This window comes from Pongo pygmaeus, chromosome 18 (assembly GCF_028885625.2).
Source record: "Pongo pygmaeus isolate AG05252 chromosome 18, NHGRI_mPonPyg2-v2.0_pri, whole genome shotgun sequence".
Taxonomy (NCBI): Eukaryota; Metazoa; Chordata; class Mammalia; order Primates; family Hominidae; genus Pongo; species Pongo pygmaeus.
Window position 1 is genome coordinate 61,082,607 of NC_072391.2, and position 17,330 is coordinate 61,099,936.

The following is a 17,330-nucleotide window of genomic DNA, read 5'->3' on the forward strand; positions in this document are numbered from 1 at the left end:
CAACAATAATGTTCAATCTGAAAGCCAAATCAAGAATGCAATCCAATTTGCAATATCCACAAAAAGAATAAAATACCTAGGAATGCAGCTAAACCAGGAAGTGAAATATATCTTCAGTGAGATTTGCAAAACATTACTGAAACAAATCAAAGACAACAAAAATGGGAAAACATTCCATACTCATGAATAGGAATTAAAAATGGCCATACATCCCAAAGCAATGTACAGATTTAATGCCATTCCTGTCACATTACCAATGTCATTTTTCACAGAACTAGAAAAAAACTATTCTAAAATTCATATGGAACCTAAAAAGAGCCCAAATAGCCAAAGCAATTCTAATCAAAAAGAACAAAGCTGGAGGCATCACACTAACTGACTTCAAACTATAGTACAAAGCTACAGTAACCAAAACAGTATGGTATTGATACAAAAACAGAACCATAGACCAATGGAACACGTTAGAGAACCCAGATATAAAGTCCCACAAATCTACAACCATCTGATCTTTGACAAAGTTGATAAAAGCAAGCAATAAGAAAAGGATTCCCTATTCAATAAATGATGCTGGGATAACTGGCTAACCATATACAGAGTATTGTAACTAGACCCCTTCCTTTCACCATACACAAAAATCAACCCATGATGAATTAAAGATTTAAACATAAAACCCAAAATTGTAAAAACTCTAGAAAAAAAAAAACCTAGCAAATATTCTGGAGATAGACCCTGGTAAAGATTTCATGATGAAAATTCCAAAAGCAATTGCAAAACAACAAAAATAGACAAATGAGACCTAATTAAAATAAGACCTACTGCACAGCCAAAGAAACTATTAACAGAGCAAACAGACAACCTATAGAATGGGAAAAAAATATTTTCAAATGTTCAACAAAGTTCTAGTATACAGAATCTATAAGGAACTTAAATAAATCAACAATCAAAAACAACTCAATTTAAAATAGGCAAAGTACATGGGCAATCGCTTCTCAAAAGAAAACATACATGTGGCCAACAAGCAATGGAAAAGTGCTCAATATCAGTAGTCATTAAGAAAATGCAAATCAAACCACAAATGAGATACCATCTCACATCAGTCAGAATGGCTATGATTAAAAGGTCAAAAAAAACAACAGATGTTGGTGAGGTTGCAGATAAAAGAGAATACTTATACACTGATGGTGGGAATGCAAATTAGTTCAGCCACTGTGGAAAGCAGTTTGGAGATTTATCAAAGAAACGTAGAACTACCATTCGATCCAACAATCCCATTACTGGGTACATACCCAAACGAATATAAATTGTTCTACCATAAAGACACATACAAGTGTGCGTGTATCATAGCACTATTCACAATAACAAAGATATGGAATCTAACTAGATGCCCAACAATGGTTAACTGAATAAAGAAAATGTGGTATACATCATATGAAACACTACACGGCCATAAAAAAAAAGAATGAAATCATGTCCTTTGCAGCAATGTGGATAGAGCTAGAGGTCATTTATCCGGAATGAACTAATGTGGGAACTGAAAATCAAATACTGCATGTTCTCATTTATAAATGGGAGCTAAACATTGCGTACAAGTGGACACTAAGAAAGGCATCATAGGCACTGTGGCCTACTTGAGGGTGGAGGGTGGGGGAAGAGTAAGGATCAAAAAACTACCTACTGGATACTATACTCATCACCAGGGTGACAGAATAACCTGTACAACAAATCCCTACAACATGCAATTTACACATGTAACAAGCCTCCACATGTACCCCTGAGCCTGAAATAAAAGTTGGAAAGAAAATTTTAAAAGGGACAAGTGCCCCAGCTCTCAGTTTCCATGGAGTTATTTTTTATGGGAATGAAGGTAAGAAAAATCACATATATATATATATTAAAAACTTCTAGACTGTTGATACAGAGAAGACTAAACCATGTAAGGGAAATGGGTGACAGAAATAATAAGAGAGAATATTCCTAAGGTGATGACATTTAATCATAGATCTGAATTAAGCTGGAGAGGTTACCTCGCAGATATTCCACCCACAGCTACCCCCACATTCTTGGATGTTGTTTTTTAACTTTTACCTGTCCTAATTGACAATGACTCTGAGAGCACTCAGGTTGGCAAAATCAACTAAAGGTATGCATTTGCTTCTCTGTTATCTCTTCCAACACGATACAGTGGAGATTTTCTTTCAGTCTAAGTGGTTACAATCTGAGTATTCTCAATAGCAAAAACATGAAATCAACTGAAGTGTCCATCAAAGGATGACTGGATACAGAAAATGCGGCATATATACAATGGAACACTATCCAGTCATAAAAGAGAATGAAGCCGTGTATTTTGCAGTAACATGGGTAGAACTGGAGGCAATCATCTTAAGTGAAACAAGTCAGATGCAGAAAGAAAAATACTTCATGTTGTCACATATAAGTGGGAGCTAAATAATGTGCACACAGACATAGAGAATGGACACAGACAGTGGAGACTGAGAAGGGAGGTGTTTGGAGAGGGGGTCAATGAGGAGAAATTACTTAATAGATACAATGTACACTATTTGGGTGATGGATACCCTGAAGGCCCTGACTTCCACTATGCAATCTATGCATGCAGCAAAACTGCACATGTATATCATATATTTAAAAATTAAAATATTAAAATAACAACCACTTGTCACAGCAAAGCATGTTTAAAGCAAATATTTGATAATTATAAATATTTGTAAATATATACTTGATACTAATCACCTATGGCCACTCTATTAAGTCCTTGTTATCTAGCTATGACAGGATCTTGACCTGGAATAACCAGGAAAGTAGCCACTAACCACATATGATTGTCAAGCACAGGAAATATGGCTACGTGCCTGAGGAACTGCATTTCTTATTTTGCTTTCATTTCAATTAATTTACATTAAAAAAGGAAGCAGCATGATTTATTTTTCCATTGAACATATCTTTCTTGTTTTCTTAGGTGTGCATTTGACTTTATTTGATGTATATATATTACAAAAGATATTGTTCCATGTGGTATGCATGATACACATGTGTTACTTGAAATATTATGTAAAACAAATCACTGGCTGGGAATGGTGCCTCACGTCTATAATCCCAGCACTTTGGGAGGCTGAGGCGGGTGGATCACGAAGTCAGGAGTTTGAGACCAGCCTGACCAACATGGTGAAACCCCGACTCTACTAAAAAAATAAAAAATTAGCCGGGTGTGGTGGCAAGTGCCTGTAGTCCCAGCTACTTGGGAGGCTGAGGCAGGAGAATCGCTTGAATCTGGGAGGCGGAGGTTGCAGTGAGCTGAGATTGTGCCACTGCACTCCAGCCTGGGCAACAGAGTGAGACTCCGTCTCAAAAAAAAAAAAAAAAAAAAAAAAAACCCATCACTAATCTAGACAATGTTAATAGATTGCTTCAGTTTAAATGACCTTTTGTAGGTATGTCTCTAATGTGTTGTAACACGTTTATTTGAACAGTTTATGAAGAAAACAGGAGTTACGGTGGCACCAATGCAATAGTAACTGGTAATTAGATTGAGGTACTTACTATTTTAATATAAAGTAAACGTCTCCAGCATAAAAGTATGAACACATTTTTAGATTAAAGCAAAAGCATATCCATGATGCATAATTGAGTGGAAATGCAGCAGAGTAGCTGTGGTATGTTGTATTAATCCATTTTCATACTGCTATGAAGAAATGCCTGAGACTGGGTAATTTTTTTTAAAAAAGAGGTTTAATGGACTCACAGTTCCACATGCCTGGAGAGGCCTCACAATCATGGCAGAAGGCGAAAGAGGAGTAAAGGCATGTCTTACATGGTGGCAGGCAAGAGAGCTAGTGCAAGGGAGCTGCCCTTTACAAAACCATCAGATCTCATGAGATTTATTCTCACAAGAACAACATGGGAAAAACCTGCACTCATAATTCAGTTACCTCCCACTGTGTCCTTCCCACAACACGTGGGGATTAGGGAGCTACAATTCAAGATGAGATTTGTTGGGGACACAGCCAAACCATATCATATATGTAGAAGACTGAAGAAAAAAATGAAATGAGAAATAGGTATATACAAAAATTCACATTGGATAGCAAATACAATTTACTGTGGCAGAGTGAAGACACCATTTGTTTGTAATGTTAAAAAATTAAGAGCATAAACTAGATAAAATTTAAAAATGTGTTTCTCTCAAGAGTCAGAATAGAATTGACAAATTCGTTTGCTTAAAATTATAAATAAATGTCCAATAACAACAAAAATCATAATGACTTATAAAATGATACGGCCTTGTAATATTGACCAGACGTAAAAATGGTTGGGTTTGTACATGAAAAGAGAAAATCATTTTTTGATAGACAGATGGCAAAAGCAATAATTATTTTGAAATTTTCTTACAATTAAAACATTTAAAAGTTTCACTTAAAATGACGAATCCTCGATTAAGCCAGCAAATAATTGCCTGTAAAAAGTAAAACATTTCTAACAATATCAATTATCACTTGACTCAAAATTAGTTTAATTTGGTCTTGCTATGAGAGATACTGCCTAATTAATATCTGAGTACATTTTAATCAAAAGACTTCCAAATTCAAAAAGAATGTCAATTCATGGTCTAAAAATTTGAACTCATGACACACATACATTTGAAATGTTTGCATCTGAAAAAGAATTTCAATTAAATATTTTCCAAAGTTTCTATGAAGATGAATGATGCTCCAACTATGCTAAGTTAAAAATTAAAGTTATTATAATTTAAAGCAAGAGACTAATGTTCCCCTTGTGTCACTCAACAGTAAATTTAGAGGCTAGGCACAGAGGCTCATGCCTGTAATTCCAGCACTTTGGAAGGCCGAGGTGGGTGGATCACTTGAGGCCAGGAGTTCGAGACCAGCCTGACCAACATGGTGAAACCCTGTCTCTACAAAAAGTAGAAAAATTAGTCAGGCTTGGTGGTGCATGCTTGTAATTCAATCTACTTGGGAGGCTGAGGCATGAGAATCGCTTGAACCCAGGAGGGGGAGGTTGCAGTGAGCCCAGACTGCACCACTGCACTGTAGCCTGGGTGACAGAGTGAGACTCTGTCTCCAGAAAAAAAAAAGTAAATTTAGTTTTCTGAAAAATATCATTGATATATTTATGTAAATATTTCAGAAATGCTTATAAAAAGATAAATAAATGGTCTCATGTTCTTTGCTATGTCACTGGTTGAAAAGTCAAGCAATTCACAAAGATTTACTGTACTGTTAATTTTAATTCAAAATTTTCTTGAAATAGAAAAATGTTTGCCAAATCTTCAATAAAGATAAAAACAACAGCGTATTTTATGTTTTCTCGTTGACATTAAGCTGAATATTAAAGAGATAAATGTGAAGCTCCAAGGAAAAAGTAAACTTATTCATGATTTTGCTATGGAAGAGACTTTATGTTAGACTTGAAACTCTTCATAAAACAGATAATTGGCTATGATTTGCCACATTGTGTAATGAGAATCAGTGCAGAAGACTGTATTTGTAAACAATGGCATCATGTAAATTGACTATAAAGCTACAAGAGAAAATGATGAATACTTTCTGATATTGATATATGTAGTATTGCTTTTCAATTTATTTAACACTTCTTTTAATTTGATGTTTAAAATAATGAGTTGACCAAAGATTTTGTCAATTTACTTAACCAGGAATAATATAGTTTTGAAATTAATTGGTTTTTGCTTCAAAGTCATATCAGTTCTTCTTAAAATGATGATTTAGTTTTGTCAATGTGAATATCCAAAGAAAATTATTTGGGGGCACTCTATTGAGCTATTGAAAAATTTAAAATATGTTTGGAACACTAGGGCATATGGATTTGCTTCTTCAGCTGCAAATCTTAGAAAATCTAAGTACAGATTAAGTTTCTTTGATGAAGATGCAGCATCTTAATTGAGATATGCTAAACATATAAAAGGCAGAACTGCATATTCAAGGCCTAATATATAAAGAACCTAAAATATTTCATGAATACATTATCTAATGACAAGGTGTTGAAAAGAATCATATATTCCATATACTTCATTAAACACAATATATTGTTACAACTACATATGTTTCTTTTTACTTTTTTACTGAGGCTACTAAAATAGTTAAATTATGTATGTATCTTGGATTATTATTTGTATTGTATAGCACTGATCTAGACCCTGTCAAAACAGGGAAATATGACAATTGATACCTAGATAATAAATTAGTAACTTATACGTTAAAATAATTTGTCCGTTTTGTAAATACTCTTTCAATTCAGATTAGATTTACCTATATTTCCACAAAGTTAAGCTATCTTGTAAATTATATTTTATTTTATTATTTTTTCTTTCTTATAAAGATTAATTCTGAATGATTTAACTCTTTGCTTCATCTACTACAGTTGAGAAAAAGTAGCACATATACAAAATATGAAGGAGATGTAATGGAAGCCAAACTTGGATTAAAAGAAAACAAGGACAGAGAGTGGCAGAAATCATGCATGTCTTGTTAATTAACTTCTTCTAATGACAGCTGGGTGGAGCAGTTCAGTGGGTTTTTGGAGTAAATAAACAAGTCTCAAATATGTGATTACCCTATTTTATGAGATTAGATTTAGGAATTGGCTAGTTCCTCCTTTTTGGAGTTGAAATTGGGGAGAATTATTTTCACAAGCATAGGAGATACGATTATCATCACTATATTTAAATTTTATTAATAAATTACTAAGGAATTTTAAGTGTTAGTCATATTGCAAGTATATTAAGGGAATTTTCTCATTGAATTTTCACAAATGTAGGAGGTAAGCTCTATTATTACCCCCATAGTACAGCTAAGAATGCAGGCTAGGAAATGTTAAGTCATTTGCTTAATGTCCAAGAAGCTGAGAATATCAGTGGTGGGCTATGTGAAATTATTATTAAGGGAAAAAACTACCATAAGCAATAATATTAATACCTGTAGTCTTTTAGGCCACACCCTTGGCAGTAATGTTTGTTACCTAAGGCAACTATGATAAGTTTTCTTTTATCTGGCACCTAACAAAATATATTGAAAATGAAATAGATTCAAGAACATAGCAATCTGATTGTGATTTTAATCTTAAAAAGGGTAATAAAGCAGATTTCCTTTAGAAAGATCTAGCCCAAGTTTGCCACTTTGTTACTGACCTAATTCAATAAAGATGTTGACTAGTTTTCTCTCCCACTGCCTGATGTGCCCTTTACCTTAGCTTAGAATGTTTCTTCACACAGTTTTCTAGGCAGCTGCCACAATGCGGCAGAAGTGGCACTTAAGTTAGCACACATTTGCCATTGTTCACCCAATATGACATTTGTATAAAGAACTTCTGCAACCAAGCAAAAGAAAGGAAAGGAGAATGCGTAAGGGAGAGAAGCAATAAGAGAAGTCAATCTGTATCTTGCAAAGCAAGATGCCAACGTATGGCTTCCTGACACCCTCCTTTCATCTGAGAACCTTCACAGATGAAATAAGACATAAAAGTCAAGAGTGAAAGGCTCAAGGCATTGCAGAATCTAGAAGGCAGAGGTATCCTAGCAACACAAATTTTTTCTTCTGTTTTAGTGAGAGGGTGTCAAAGGTTAAAGCCATGGCACCTACACTGCTGGCCTCATGGCCCGTATGTCCTATAGCTGCAATTATAAGAGTTGGATATAAAATTTCCACTGCTCCAGTCCTTTCCCAAGGGACTCAACAGTTGAAGGGCACTGCAGCCTCTCTCATATTCTGTACGTGTGTGTGGATGCGTATGTGTGTGTGTGTTATACCAATGTCATTTCTGCTTTTGGGTCTTTATATTTTCTGATTCTTCTTCCTGAAACACTTTCTCCCTCTGTCTTTTACAGGTCTCAGATTACAGGTGACAGTAAAGAGGATCCTGAGCTTCAGAAAACAAGGAGTCCTATCTGTTTGTCTTGCTTACTGATAAACTGGCCATGCATAGCTCCATGCCTTATACATGGTAAGCAGTCAAATATTCAAGAGTAGATGAATAAATATATGAAGAGACATTCATTTGAATGGAATTTTTTAAATTTCAAAACTCTTTCAACGTGCATACAATTTACAAAAAGACTTAGGATATTAATGATTATGTTGTCCTGATTGTTCAGTTGAGGAAATTAAGGCCAAAGAGAAGACAGTTTGCCCAAAATAACTCAGTGGGCAGGTGAGAACACAGGACTTCTGATTACAAGCCCTGTATTCTTTCTATTACAGAAATAAATAGATATTAAGATTTTTTTCTGGTCTACTCTGTGAATATGGATTGATAAGATCTGAAAATTTTATGACATGTCCCTATGTTTTGATCCTTGCTCTCAAATTTGATACTCTCATTCCCCCACCTGAGCCCTGAGATGCTAAAATATTATATATGTTTTTGTATTTCCAACTAAATCTTATATTTCTGAGGTTATCATTGCTTCGCATATTTTATGCCCTCCTTGCAAAATGTCCTTCCTCCCTTTGCCTCCTTTCAAAGTCCGGTCTCATATATCCTAAGCCTTTCAGGAAGAGTCAGTCATCTCCTTTTCTACACTCTTCCCTGTCTGCTGTGCCGAGTGACCATTCCTGATACTGCAGTTTGATGTTTTATTTTGCCAATGTACCAACCTGATCTCACTAGACAGAATTGCATATTATAGTTATTGGTGAACATAGAGTGCCTAGCATTTCATGTTAAAAGGTTGATCTTGGGAGCATGGCAAAAGCAGAAAGTGTGATGATGTTGTGTGGAAGGTCTATTCCAAGTTCTGTATAGAGCCAGAATCCTTTTCAGCAATTGAAGGACAAAATCTAATGCATCCCCACTGAATAACAGAGAAAAAGCCTAGATGCTGTGAAATAGAGAAATGTGTGGGAGATAAGGTAGTAATTAACCTCTTCGTATGTGTGCCCAACAGCAATCTTCCACAAGGGCTAGGCAATTTGCAATGAAGATGAAGTTTAAGACATAAAAGGAAGTAAGATTGATCTCATGAAGGCTCCATTTCACAAACACCTTCGGGCATTTCCAATCAACACAGGTTGTTAACATATGCATTTGTGATTTTTTTCTTTCTTTTTCTAAAAATGGAAATACCTTTAAAAAGCAGTCTTATGAAAATAGAAAATGCTCTCATCTCTTACTTTAAGCAAAGTTATAAGTGGGAATCTTGTTCATTATAGTTATGATTTGAATACATTTACTGGAAATGTATAACAACACTATAGAGAGAAAGACTGTGCAAGACTTGATGGCAGAGAAGATATTCTGAGTTCTTCTGAATTCATATCACAGAGAGGCGGAAAAAGAGGCAGATACAAAATCATATTTGGTTGAATGACATATCAAGCAACCCTGGGTCAAAACACTAAACAATACTTACAACTCACACAAACAATCTGATTCTGTAAATATCTTTCTAAATTGAAGAGCAGATTCCTGCAGGCTTTCAAAGGGAATTCTTTTCTAAATTATCGGGTAATTTCCTCCACTCCAATTGAGCTATATAATCAGGCATGGTCAAAACAACGTTCTAGGAAGTGTAATAGAAAATGAATTCAACAGAATCATGACTTCGTGGACCCACATCTGCAGAAAGGGGTCAGAAACGAAAATGGCAAATATATGAGCTAGACTTTAGCTGGTTTTTGCTTGAAAAAAAAATCCATTATTGTACTGTATTCATAGAGTTTTGAAACTATTGTGAGTAATTGGAAATACGTTTTAAATTGTACATATTACTATATGAGACTCTTAGAAATCTGGACTCATGAAGAAACGTACTTCACATGCACTCATTTTATACTCCTAATGATAATTAGAAAAAAAAATGAGGCCCATGAAACTGAGCAAATTAGTATAGCTAAAATGTGGTTCATAGTACAGGACTCAATTTTGCTTCCCACCCACGTTTAAAACAGAGCTTCCCTCCATATGTCTTTTGCTTATGTTAGCTACCTTAGAAAATTAAATCACACAGCCCTGAACTTCCAAAATGGCAACTGATCTTTAGAAAAATCTTGTATTTTAATGTAAATCTAGTATATAAACAATTTCTGTTGTTAAAAATGTGTGTTTTGTCCTAATCTCCTGCTGTCAATGAATTTGTGTAGTGCTCCTGTTTTAGCCTCCAGAAATGGAAGATAACTCCAAATTAAGCCTATGTACAATATCTTGGCCTGGCACACACCTATTCCTGGCATTAGATAAGAATGGAAAAGCCAGATTCTTGACTGAGACAGTATAAAGGGGTGTTGGGGGAAGGCTTATTGAAAGGAAGTTTTCTTTTTCCCTCCTTTCTGAACAGAGTGATATCCTTAGCATCACAGGATATTGAGTTGTTGGTAAAGCCTCAGGTTGCTGGAATGCAACTGGTGGGTGGCATTGCAGAAGGCTACTTTTATCCATTCATTCATTCATTCATTCGTTCATTTAACAAATGTTTTTTGAGTGCCAACTGTGTGCCAGATAATGTTTTAAGCACTGGAGATGCAAAAGTGAACAAAACAGAGAAGATCCTTGCCCTCAGGAAATTTGTGTGTATTGGCTAGAAAACAATCAATAAAAAGTTAAGCAAATAATTATTATTATTTTTCTTGAGACAAAGTCTTGCTCTGTCGCCCAGGCTAGAGTGCAATGGCACGATCTCAGCTCACTGCAACCTTCGCCTCCCGCGTTCAAGTGACTCTTGTGCCTCAGCCTCCCAAGCATCTGGGACTACAGGTGTGTGACAACACATCCGGCTAATTTTTGTATTTTTAGTAGAGATGGGGTTTCACCATGTTGGCCAGGCTGTTCTCAAACTCCTGACCTCAAGTGATCCACCCGCCTTGGCCTCCCAAAGTACTGGGATTACCGGCATGAGCCACCACACCCAGCCAAAGAATTCTTCTTGGGAGATTTTATTTATAGTTTATATTTTCTCCATAGCACTTATTAGAAACTGATATATCAGGGCAGAGTAGTAAGAGAAGAACTTTCTGGGGAGGTCAGTTTGAGCTGACCTCTGAAAGATGAAACAGAGCTGGTCATAAAAAGAACAAAGAATGGAGGTGGGAAAGGTGAGAGTGGACTATTTCATGTGAATCAGTGCATAAATCAGACATGTCTTCAACTAGGATCTTCCAATATATCAAATGCCAAAACATTCATTTATTTCACAGATATATGTACATTGATTTTGCTTCAGTGTTTTGAGTATGCATGCTTTTTTACCTGTGGACTCATGTACTTAGTATTTTGTTGGCTTTCTCTTGCCAGGGTATTCTCTCACTGGCTCATTCCTTTATTTTTGGCTAATACCAACTCTTCCATTTAGGTTTAAGGGCAAACATCATATAAGGTTTCCATGACCCTTAACTATAAGTACATAGGGGCCTTTTTTTTTTTTTCTGTTAAGACATTTCTGTATTTAATCTACAGATAAATGTACACTGCCACTCCAAATATGTAAGAAGGGTTTAATAAAGATGTAAAGAGAAGACCATTAGTTCTAGAAAGATTAAAAAGTCTGCCAAAACTGAAAGAATCAGCGTATGTCTTCACACAAAATAAGCAAGTGGAAAATATTTCACAATACAGAAAAAGACATTATCCAAGACTCTCAAGAAAAGATATGACAGTAGATCCCTGTTTCCTATTTGCTAGAAATGTAACAACTCTGGTAACCTTTCCAGTGATAAGAGTTTGCTGAAGAGTGTCATGAGAAAGGAGTAATTATGGCAGGTTATATGGTAACCAGACATTGTAGTGATGATACGTTTTTGGCAGGAGTTCTGGTGAGGGTGATAGAGAAGGCACTTACTGATATCTTCTGACATCTCAATGGGGTTACTTCACTAGACGGGTTCTCTGCTCTTTGACATGGTTAACCCAGGGTAAGGGTGGATAAAAAAGCAGTTTAGTGAAAAACTTTGAGATATTCTATCCTGATCACCACGATTACCAATCCAGAATAACACTATTTCTAAAATCTTTATGTAGAAAACCTAATTTGGTACTCAGAACACACCTGTGGGTTAAATGTGTTTGTCATTCCCAAATCCAGATGAGCTACCTAAAGCAGAGAGGGGTTGAGAATTGACAGAGATCATAAAACCAGTGGATGACAGAGCTGGGGTAAAAAACTAAGGCAGGCTAGCACTGAGTCCAAGTTCTTAAACATGTCCCAACCCTGAATCAAAGAATGAATTAATTCATGACGATTTGGGAGTGTCTATGTAATTATTAACTGTGAATTAATTTAATAAAAAAGAAACACTGTGTCTAAACCCCCAGTAGCTCACAACTAGGGGAAATTTTTGGAATTTGGCGAGGGAATATTTTGCAATGTCTGGATACATTTTTGGTTTTCACATCAAGGGGTAAGGGCATGTAACTAGCAAAGAGTGATGAAGGTCAGTGAAGTTGCTCAGGATTCTGTAGTACACAGAGTATCCAAACGAAGAACTGTCCAACCTAAAATGCCAATAATGGTGCTATTTAGAAACCTTGTTCTAGTCTATATTCTAAAAATCCCAACTTTTGTGAATCTCCGATTCCTCCTTTGTTAAAGTGGAGAGTCATATCTATGTAGAAGCCGTGATAGTCCAAATCAAAATAGATGGTGACATTCATAACAATGCCTGTACATGGTTAGGAACTTTAATATTTTAGATATTAGCTGGAAAATTTCATCTTTTAGTCTTTTTTTTAACGTGGTTTTAGAAAGACCACTTAATAGAAAAGATGTGATGATTAGTCTGATGAAATTTCATAGGGGAATCAATTAGGAAGATTTTATATATATATATAAAATCTTTTATATATATTATACATTATATATAATATTTTATATATAATATATAATATATAATACATTATATATATTTTATATATAATATATAATACATTATATATATTTTATATATAATATATAATACATTATATATATTTTATATATAATATATAATATATTATATATTTTATATATATATATTATATATATATTTTATATATAATATATAATATATTATATATTATATATATTTTATATATAATATATTATATATTATATAATATATATATTTTATATAATATATAATATATATAATATATATAATATATTATATATAATATATATAATATATATAATATATTATATATAATATATATAATATATTATATATAATATATATTATACATTATATATATTATATATAATATATATTATACATTATATATTATATATTATATATGTAATATATATTATAAACAATATATATAATGTATAATATATATTATATATAATATATATATATTATATATAATATATAATATATAGGATCTCTATATATATGGACACACATATATATATATATATATATATATATATATATATAGGATCTAAGCAATAAATAATGCTCATCTGAACTGGTGAGGTACAAGGATCAGGAAAAAAAGGAGCATTAGCCTTTCATACCCACCTAATATTACTGGCTCTCCCACATTGATTAGAATGTGAAGTTTTTATTTATTTATTTTTACTTTTGAAACTTCATCTTTTATTATGAAACTGAGAATAATGTCAGTTTAATCTTTTCTTGCAAACAATAGTGTTTCATTTCCTATGTCTAAAATATTTTAATCTATAAAATGAATTATATGTTCACAAATCAGACTGTCATCTTTCAGGTAGCTGTGTATGCATGCATGCTTACACACACACACACACACACATCCAATTTGAAGTTGTGAATTATTATTTGAAAGGTGTAGGTTTCACATGAGAAATTTCATCATCTGAAATTGCCTTGTCATTGAGGATAATAAGAATTAAATTCAGCTACTGAAAGGAACAAAGACAAATATTGAAAGATGGGAGACTTTTCTAATCCACTGCAGAACTGTAGAGTCTTCTGTGAGATTAAGCTGAGACACCATTTGCAGAAATCACTAACTGTTTCAGTTTATTAAAAGATTAAGACTAAATCTATTTGGGTAATATGTGGTTTGCAAGATGAGAAATTCCTTCAAAATCAATGCTTTTGCTTTTCCATTTCCTCTCAACTCACTAAGAGGTAATCAACATGGGAGTAGCTCTGATCACACAAAGAGAACATTCTGATCTTCATTAGTGCACGGTCGATGCAAGAAATTTTATTTTACATGAAAATCTAGAGAGAGATCTCCTAAAATTAAAACCCTCTTCTGTTTCAACACATCAAGCTACAGGGTTTCATAATCCCCATAATTAATACACTACTGTGCATACAACTTTCAAAATTGGGCTTCAGAAGTTGTAAATAGAGGCTGCACGGTTGAAAATCAATAAACTGCAACATGTCTCATCTTTTTATATTTCATCTCCATACCTTTCCTTTTGTTGGATTATGGAGAGGTGAGATGTGAGATGATATGAGGAAATGTAAAAACAAAACCAGATTACTTTTACTTAGTCTTTAACTCATCTATAATATCTCCTTTATATGCAACATTGTATGCATGGAGTAAAATGCAGATTGTTTTTTGGTGATTGTATTTATTTGGTTAATAATGCATTAATGAATCCATTCTTTTGTTCATTGAGCCAATAAAATGTTTCTTGAGCATATATGTTTCAGTTCTTGTGCTGGGCACAAGGTGCCAAACTAATACAAGATCTGTTTCCTCAGAGACTCAAGTTCTTGAGAAAAAGTAGGCATAGAAACACAACAATGTAATAAAAATTGTGTAATAAGTGTCATGATTAAAGTCAATATGTGAAGCTACAATCAAAATTAGAAGGGATCCTTAGCCTGTCTTGTGCCAAAGGTCTTTGAGAAAGATTTAGAAAAGTAATGGCCAGTTTTTAATTTGGTCTGATTAAAAAAAATAGAGACAATCCAGTGATTGGATACCTTTTACTTTTTATATAGGAGGAAGGATTATTAATGTGCAGCTAGAGTTTTCATTATATTTCATTTATCTAGAGTTTGTACAATTTATTTCCAAGAAATAATAAGCCAGTTAATCAGGCACCATGATGTTCACTGTTTTTGTTTTTCATTTATGTATGTGTGTGTTTCTTTTTGTGTCTCTCTTTTTTGGTTGGTTATTTGTTTTGGTTGTTGCATGGTGTCTGTTCCATCTTGTTTCACTGAGGATTTCATATCTGCCTCTTGTTTCATCATGGTTACACAGTGTCTGTTGTAGTACTGCTCATATTCTGTGAATACTCTTTATGTTCAGTCAGAAATACTGCTGATCTGTCATCTAGCTGTCAGCAACCAGCTGCCAGCAATCAGAATCATTTTTAAAAACTTATTTTCCCAATATACTACATGTCATTAAATTTTCCCCTATACAACCTTTATATTGTTCTCACTTTATTTTTAGCTATTTATCACAAAACAATGCTGCAGTAAGTATACATGTATCTGCTCAAAAGTAGAATTTCTCAGTAGTAGGGATATACCTATTACATTTCTCAGACAGTGACAAATTTTGACCCAACATGTCAGAACCAATATTCAATGTTTACACTTTTTCCGGTATTATAAAAATGTTCATACCACCTTATATTAGTCCAATCAATATTTACAGCCTTTTTGTTTACCCATGTAATTTGTGTGTGTCTGTGTGTGTGTATGTGTGTGTGTGTCCTGATTAAGCACTTATTCATGGGTTGATTTTGCAATTGGAATTTTTCTCTTCTGTAAATTACCTATTCCTTTATCCAGATTTCCTTTGATTACTTTTTTCTTACAAATTTTACATAGTTCTTATATTTTATCAAATCAAATCAACTGTCAGTAGCTAATATCTCCATTAAGTATTCTACTTATTTTTAAGGCTTATTTATATTATTTTATCACAGAAACTTTTGGCGCATGGATCAAAAATAGCAAGTTCTAGAGAAAAATGTATAAATTATTGTTAAAGAGAAGACATGGGATAATCTACATGCAGAAGGGATGCACAAGGAAGGGAAAGAAAGAGAGAGAGTTACTATTGAGACTTCAGGCTTAACTTAGATTTTTATTTTGTACTTCCATGAAGCTTACCATATAAAATTTACTATGACATTATGCTGAACTTTTGCCTATAATTATCTACATATTTTTCCAAAATTTCCCACTACCTTATCTGCTACACTAGAAGTTATCTCTAGCTTTAAAATAAATATAGTAATCTGTATGTTCACACAAAGAAGAAAAGTTACGGTTTATTTTGTATTTTTTCAGGACTTTGAACATGAAGTAGACACTGAAGAAATATTTATTGAATAGATGAGAATGGTTGAAATAATAATGTTCTTTATTTGCAATTCTTTAGGCTACTACATCCTTCTAAAATCACTTCATAGCATACAGAAAAAACATTTCCTGTATATATCTGCTTTATTTAGAAGCAGCTAACCTGAGACTTCACAGCCACACCATACTGGTCTCAAACCCTAAATCTGTCATTAACAGCTGTGTAACATTGACCAAGGCAAATCAGCTTTCAGCACTCAATTTCCTTGTCTACAAAACATATATATCTTTCTTTCTTTCTTTTCTTTCTTTCTTTCTATGAAATTGCAATAGAAAGGTTTAAGCAGAAATCATAAACTAAAATTCCTACAAGTGGCAAGAATGCATGTGAACTGCATGAAGGAAACAGTCACATACACAAGTGAGGCAGGGACCTTGGCTAACGGGAGAATATATGTACCAGCCAATTTTTGACATGGAGAAATGAGAGCTCGCTGTAGCCAGATTTCGACTTTTGGATGGAAGCCATAAATGGAAGTTTTTTAATGTGACATCAGTAAACAAGTAAGCCATGTACATAAGACTTCAAAACAGGCAAAAAAAAATTCTATTGAATTTCAAAATAACACTGAAGTATACAGATACCTAAGAAATTTTGACAAGTGTAATTATCACATATAAGCAATTCCTAGCTATGCTATTTCTGAAACATTTAAAAAATATTTTCAAAGACTTCATTGATTGCCATATTGCTGTATGTAAATTATACTTGACCTAATTACTGTCACTATTTATAATTAAATATCTTGTGGTTGTAAGCAAAATGATGGAACTGGAGATCTGTAGCTCTAGTTCCCTTCACAAAATTATTGACTAGCTATGCACAGACAAGAACACCTCTGTGAAAATCCCAGAATCTAGGGATAAGGCTGAAGCATCCCCTTGGAGCTCAAAAACCAAGAAAAGGTGCCACTTATTCACCAGGCTTCACAGCACCACGCTAAGGAGGACCCCTTGAGGCTACAGATTTTCTGTGGGAAAAAGAGAACCTGAGACGGAAATCTAACTTCCATAGCATTATTGGGAACTTCCCAGGATACC